Here is an 8,271-nt window from a genome sequence, read left to right on the forward strand (position 1 = left end):
GTTAATGGAGTTAACAAGTTCTAGTTTTGTGCCGCACCCACTGAAGTTCAGGGGCGTTACAAAAAAATTTGCCCTTGAAAAGAGTTTCTAATTGAATCAGGTGGCATATTTAATTGTTGTTTGAGAGTACTATTGCGCGCCTATGCGGAAGCGTGCTCGTACACCGAACGAATCTATGATTACGGAGAAGAAGAGAACCACACACAAGCACAATCCAATCGAAATATGACAAATCCAACCAAACACAGAGATATACGTGGTTCGACAATTTGCTTACGTCCACGGGGGAAGAGGATGGAGAGATTCCACTAAATCAAGGAGAGTACAAAATGGTTACAATCATACAAAATCACTCAAACTAACCCTCAAGCAAAGCTCTTAACTTTCGCTCAATATCTCCCTCTCACAATGCTCAATAGCCTCTCAATTATCTGATAACTCTTGTCTTTTAACCCTAGAAAATCGTGTCCTTATTTATACCCAAACAAAAATCCAAACATGAAACCAAACTGTGCAAAAAACCCGTCGTAAGTCGACTTAATAGAGTTCACAAGTCGACTTGGCAGAGAGAAAAATAGCAACTGGAGGACAGATCGTAAGTCGGCTTAACAGGCTTCACAAGTCGACTTGACAGAGTGAAAAATTACAACTCCATAACAGAACGTAAGTCAACTTATGCACAGACACAAGTCGACTTACCATAAGTCGACTTATGCCTGTGCATGAGTCGACTTATGACAGAAAAACTAATTTTTTTCTGATTTTTCTACAATTCTCCACCTCGACGAAATTTACCCAAAACTAAGCCGACACCAAACAAAGAGCACCAATGTGTCGTTTCTCCAAACATGGCTGCACCAAAATGGTTGCCTACGTACCCCCTCTCCCAAGGGATCAAGCCGCTCGTAGTTCATCCAAATGGCCGCCAACGGCCTCAATAATTTTGAATATGCAACAAGTTTCTGTAATGATCAAACTTGTTACTCGGAACCACCTTAGTGAACATATCCGACAGATTATCCTTTATGTGGACTATCACAATTTCCATATTGCCATCTTCAAGAACATCCAGAACGAAGTGATAATGAACGTCAATGTGTTTTGTCCTCGCATAAAAAATATGATTCTTCGTCAAATAGATAGCACTCATGCTATCACAATGAATGATGAAGGACCGCTGCGATGTACTAAGTTCCTCCAAAAATTCTTAAAGCCAAATAGCCTCCTTCACAGCCTCTGTAATCGCCATATACTCTGCCTCCTTCAAAAAAATAGACAAAGCCACCCTCGACTGTAAGGTGCATCTCCAATACACTGACGCACGGGTCAAAGTGAACACATACCCCGTCATAGACCGGCGCTTATCTAAATCCCCGGCATAATCCGAGTCAACATAGCTAATGCATAGCTGCCCACCTATAGTGTCCCACTCATAAAACAAACCAACATTGAGAGTACCTCTAATGTACCTCAAAATCCATCTCATAGCATCCCAATGACCCACTCCTGGATCGTGCATGTATCTCAAAACCATACTCACCGCCTGTGACAAATCCGACCTCGTACATACCATCACGTACATCAAGCTGCCAACCACGCTCGCATATGGAGTTTTCGACATCAACTCTCGATCTTCAACTGACTTCGGTGAAAGACCAGTTGAAAGCTTCAAATGTGCTCCAAATAGTACACTAACTGGCTTCGTATCTATGCTAACATGAAATTGCTGTAAAACCTTCTTCAAATAAGCCATCTATGTTAAAAAAATCTGCCCTTCTTCTTGTCTCTGCCGATCTACATTTCCAAAATGCGTTTGGCCTCACCCAATTCCTTCATCTCAAACTCATTTGAAAGCTGAACTTTCAACTCATCTATAGCCAACCTGGAAATAGAGACAACCAACATATCATCGACATAAACCAACAAATAAATGTACGCACCTCCTCTCAACTTGCGAAAATATACGTAAGATCAAACTGGCTCCGAGTGTATGAATATCCAAGCATAAAATCATCAAATCGCCTATACCACTTATCTTTCCCTGTAGCTCGAAATCCCAATGGCTGAGTCATATATATTTTTTCATCAAGATCACCATGAAGAAATGCGGTCTTCACATCTAACTGATCTAACTCCAATCCATACCGTGCCACCAAAGCTAGCAAATTCTGAATCGAAGAGTGCTTCACCACCGGAGAGAAAACCTTATTATAGTCAATACCTTCCTCCTGTGCATAACCCTTCGCAACCAACCTAGCTTTGAACCTCAATGGAGTGCCCTCAATACCCTCTTTCTTCGTGTATACCCACTTACAACCAATCGCCTTCCACCCCTTTGGAAGCTCAACAAGCTCCCATGTATCATTCTTATGAAGAGACTCCATCTCCTCCTGCATAGCTACCTGCTACGAATCAGCCTCCGAACTCTGCTCAATCTCTCTGAATGTAGTAGGCACCATCTCATCGATACTCTTCACCGTAAGTGCATATGCAACGGTGTCGGTATACCACCCGTATGTCTCTCCTCTGTCTCTGAACCGTAATAGAATCCTGAACCTGAGCTGTCGGTCTATGATCCTGTACATCAATACCCGTATCCTCTATGTCACCTTTGTGCTCACCTAGCATCACCTCAGTCGGCACTCTAATGGATACTGCACCATCTGGACACTATAGAGCTGCATCAATCTCCACCACTTGCGATGTCTCCTCTGTCGGGTCGCTCTCCACCTGATGAGAGCTGGGAAGCTTCAAGATAGAAGCTTCATCGAACGCGATGTCCCTACTCAGTACAATCTTCTTATCAACTGGATCCCGAAGCTTGTATCCCTTGACACCATACTTGAATCCTATAAATATGGCCTTCCTAGCTCGAGGTTCTAAATTATCAGTTCCAACATGATAATATGCAGGGCAACCAAATACCTTGAGCTGGTCATAGTCATGTTCTATCTCTCCTGACCACATCTCCATAGGGTTTTTCCCCTTAATCGTAGATGAAGGCAGCCTATTAATGAGGTGGCTCACATATGAAAGTGCCTCAGCCCAAAAGATCTTTTCCAAACCACTATGCGCCAATAAGCATCAGACCTTCTTCAGTAAAGACCGATTCAGCCTATCTACCACCCTATTCTGCTATGGTGTATGACTAACTGTGAAGTGCTTCTCTATACCCTCGTCTCGACATAGCTGCTGAAAGAGGTCTAAAGTGTACTCGTCGCCGTTGTCGGATCGCAATGTCTTGATCTTTCTCCCAGTCTGTAGTTCTAATATTTTTTTTCACTCCACAAACAAATCTAGGACTTTATTCTTATGCTTCATGGTGTACACCCAACAACACTTAGAATAGTCATCAACGAACGTGACAAACTAATGTCGACCACCAAGTAATACAGTCTTGGTGGGACCCTAAACATCTGTGTGCACGTAGTCCAGGATGCTCCTCGTCCTATGAATAGCAGTCTTGAACTCCACTTTTGTTTTCTTGCCAAGAACACAGTGCTCACAGAAATCCACTTTTCCACTATTGGCTCCTTTCAATAGCTCCTGCTTGCACAAAACCTGCAGTGACTTCTCTCTTGTGTGTCCTAACCTGTAGTGCCAAAGTCTGCTCATGTCCACCTCTGAAATAGCCAAAGTAACCTGCCTACCTCGATGCTCCCCTTCTGATAATATAAGTTCCAACTGCGGACTCCCTTTATCACCACTAAAGATCCCTTAGTAACTTTTGCTAAAGCATCCTCAAAGGTCATCTTGAATCCTTTCGCCTCCAAAGCTCCAACAGAAATAAGATTCTTCTTCAGCTGAGGAACGAATCTCACCTCCTTCAATTTACAGACAAAACTCCATCGTGCATCCGAATTCGCATGGTACCTATCCCCCAAATGCCACAGGATTGATCATTTTTCATGACAATAACACCCCCATCAAGTCTCTCAAATGATGCAAACCAATCTTGCCTACGGGTCACATGATAAGTAGCGCTAGAATCAAACATCCAATCTGGTACATCTAAATGGTTCACCTTTAGAGTAATCAAAAGAGAAAAGCTCGAATCATCGGAATCATCGCCTTTCATAACATTCACCTCATTGGCCTTCGGGCCCTTTTTCTTGTCATTCTCCTTCTCTTTGACCTTTGGACAATCTCTTTTCCAATGCCCTTGTTCCTTGCAGAATGCACATTGGTTTTTTCCTACTTGGTGACGACCTCTTGACTTTGACCTTTCTCTATTTTCACCTTTCGTATATGGGCTTCTACCTCTCATCGACAAGGCCTCTCCTGAAGTACTAGCGCGGGAAGTCTCATTGTCCTTCCTCCTCAAATTATAGTTCGTCAATGCATTAGTCACTTCACTATAAGTGATAGAAGATCTCCCGTTCAACAAAGTAAGCACGAAGGTATCATACTCCTCAGCCGGTAAGGAGCCCAAAAGAATAATAGCCTTGTACTTATCCGTAATCTTCTCATCCATGTTCACCAAGTCCGACAATAACTTAGTGTAGTTGTTCACATGAGCCGCAAGCGAGGTGCCTCTGGACATCTGAAATCTGAATAATCTTTGCAGCAAGTGCAAACGGTTCTCAACACTCTTCGTAAGGTACTTATTGTTGAGAATTTCCCACATCTTCATTGCAGACGTTACCCCAATCACATCATATTTTAGTTCCTGTTCTAAACAAGACCCGATCACCGTACAAGCGTTCCTATTCATCTTTTCTCATGTCGCCTCTTTATATTTAGGTGGCCTCTCATCGATCATGATGGTCTCCTCCAAATTTTGAGCATTGAGCGCATCCTGTACGTCGCTCATCCACAAACCAAAATTAATTTTGCCGTCATATTTCATCATACTAATCTTAGTGTTCTGAAAATCAACTTGAACTGTACCCGCCATCTTGCTGTTTTTATCAACTTCTTCACCCATAATCACAAACTCCAAATTGTAAAGAAAGATTCAAACTTTATAGAATTTAGAATTTACCTAACTAAATCCTATATTGGATTCCAAATAGAACTCCTAACTATACGAGAAAAGTGAGATCTTCAACGATAACTTCAAACCCTAACTCCACCGAAGCCTAGAGCTCCAACAACCAAGCTTCAACTTAATCTTCCTCCACCTAATCCAAAACCCTAGATCTGAAATCTGAGCTCTGATACAACTTGTTGCATGCCTATGCGGAAGCGTGCTCGTACACCGAACGAATCTGTGATCACGAAGAAGAAGAGAACTACACACAATCACAATCTAATCCAAATACGATAATTCCAACCAAACACAGAGATATACATGGTTCGGCAATTTGCCTACGTTCATGGGGGAAGAGGATGGAGAGATTCCACTAAATCAAGGAGAGTACAAAAGGGTTACAATCACACAAAATCACTCAAACTAACTCATAACCAAAGCTCTCAACTTACTCATAATATCTCCCTCTCATAGTGCTTAATAGCCTCTCAATTCTCTGATATCTCTTGTTTTTTTAACCCTAGAAAATCGTGTCCCTATTTATATCCAAACAGAAATCCAAACAGAAATCCAAACAGAATCCAAACAGGAAACCAAACTGTGCAAAAAACCCATCGTAAGTCGACTTAACAGAGTTCACAAGTCGACTTGGCAGAGAGAAAAACAGCAACTGGAGGACAGATCGTAAGTCGACTTAACAGGCTTCACAAGTCGACTTGACAGAGCGAAAAATCACAACTCCAGAGCAGAACGTAAGTCGACTCATGCACAGACACAAGTCGACTTACCATAAGTCGACTTATGCCTGTGCATGAGTTGACTTATGACAGAAAAACTGATTTTTTTTCTGATTTCTCCACAATTACACGTATAAAGGACAAGGTCTACCTACCTAATTAAAGGCTGCGATATATATCCTAGCTGCATTGATTATAAGAACAACTTCATGATAGTTTTCATTTTAGTTCGTGGGTACCTGCGAATATTAGGGGTGTCCAAAAAGTCCGCCGGCCCGGCCCGGCCTCGGCCCGGAAACCCGGGCTAAGTCCGGGCTCCGGGCGCCTCTTTGGGTGCCGGCCCCGGCTCGAATAGTGGTTTTTTTATTTATTTTATTTTTTTTATATGTGTTATATATGTATATATTGTATATATAAATATATATAATATGTATGATATATGTATATATATATATATGTATATATAAAATATTTCTATATATGTATAATATGTCATATGTGTGTATATACTCCTCTCTTAGTATATAAGTATATTATGTATAAGTATACTTTCTCTTATATAAGTATATATAAGAATACTCTCTCTTATGATATGTATAATGTATGTATGTATGTATATATATACTCCCTCTCTTAGTATATATGTATATATAAGTATACTCTCTCTTATATATGTATACTCTCTCTTATAAGTATATATAAGTATACACTCTCTATTAATATGTATAATATATGTGTGTGTGTATATATATACTCTCTCTTTTAGTATATATGTATATATAAGCATACTCTCTCTATAATATGTATACTCTCTCTTATATAGTACAAATGTGTGTGTGTGTATACTCTCTCTCCTAGTATATAAGTATATATAAGTATAGTATATTAAGAACGCTACTTCTTCCCCATTGGCCCAACGGGCAAACGACTACTTATGCGATTCTCTCTCTCTCTCTCAAGTTATAACTTAATAATATATACAATATATTTACTTCTAATATATGTATATATAATATATAGTTACATAATAATTTGTAAGTATATACCTAATACATAATTATATAAAATAAATAATGATAAAACTAATTTTCAACATTTTTATCAAAAGAAAAGAAAGAAAAGAAATTTAAAAAATCTAGTTTGGATGTACTTATCTATTGGATGCGAATGAATTTCAAATAAATTTATAACTTATAATTTGTAAATGATTTATTAATTATTAATAAAGAATTTATTTTTATAATTTTTTTATTTTAATTTATGTCATTTTAAGTGATTAATAAAATTATTATTTTTATTAAATTTTTTTGTCTTTTTTTGTATAATTTAAATTTTAAATAGAATTTTAAAAAAGAAATAAACCGGCCGCGAACCCCGAACCCCCGGCCCGACCCGGGCTCCGGTTTTGCCCGGCCCGGGCCGGCCCGGATGGACACACCTGCCTGCGATACTTGTAATATATAACTTGCATATAGTCAAATAATTTAGTAAACAAAGTATATGAGGAAGATTCATGTAGAAATGAAGTATAAATTCAAGACTAAATGCCAACGAAGTCATTGAAAAAGGTGGCAACTTGCCTAAAGTCTTTGAGAGTGCAGTTGGTTTGGATCCACATCAGACCACTGCCTTTTTTAGTCTGAACTACGAAAGAAATGGAGTGCGTTATCACAATATATACAACTCTCTCCTCTACTTTATGAGGATGGTGGAGATTGTGCCACATAGGCGTCAAGGAGGAAATCCCCTCATATGACAAGGATACCCATTAATCTCATATTATAAACCAATTATTGAGCCAAAGTTCTTGGCAAGGGATGAGAATGACAAGGTATGCTTTGCACGTGAAGGATGTTGCTCAACCTCATGTTGATTGCTATGTGCAGGGCTCAGCAGACATTATAATCCAATTAAAATTATTTTAAGATCGAGGATGGTGTAATTAATGCTATGTAGCAAGCACTCTCTTTTTTGCTTTTGGATTTTGTTTTCTACTAAGAGTGCAGCTTTGAATTCTTTTTTTCATTTCATTGCCTAATTTCACTCTTTTTAATGGAATGAAGTCCCTGAACGTTTCTTATACTCCCCCCAAATAAAAGCCATCAAAATAATATCAATATCAACACAACACGCTGTGCAATGCATGTAACGCACTTAGCTTGACTTCCTATATGAATTATGTCAATATCAACACAACACACTGTGACATGTAACGCACTTAGCTTGACTTCCTTTATGAATTATGTCACCATAATAAATTTTATCGTTTATGTTTTACTACGTACTTTTTTCCCTAACTTTTGGCATTACTTATGGTGCAACAAAAGTCAAATGTTATGATCTTGAACTTTGATTTGCTTTTTCTGAGTTTTGCACATAACTTTCTTTTAGTGAAATGATATATAGTTAACAAAAGTCATCTGAAGAAGGAGAAGGGGCAAAATAGGTGATGATCTTCTTTCAACCAATGCCCACTATACTGATGCTAATTAGATATTGCCTCGATATTAGCATCCTCCATTGACTATATATATCATAGCACAAACGTTCATAGTGTTAGCA

Source organism: Asparagus officinalis, chromosome 1 (genome assembly GCF_001876935.1).
Source record: "Asparagus officinalis chromosome 1, Aspof.V1, whole genome shotgun sequence".
NCBI classification, from domain to species: domain Eukaryota; kingdom Viridiplantae; phylum Streptophyta; class Magnoliopsida; order Asparagales; family Asparagaceae; genus Asparagus; species Asparagus officinalis.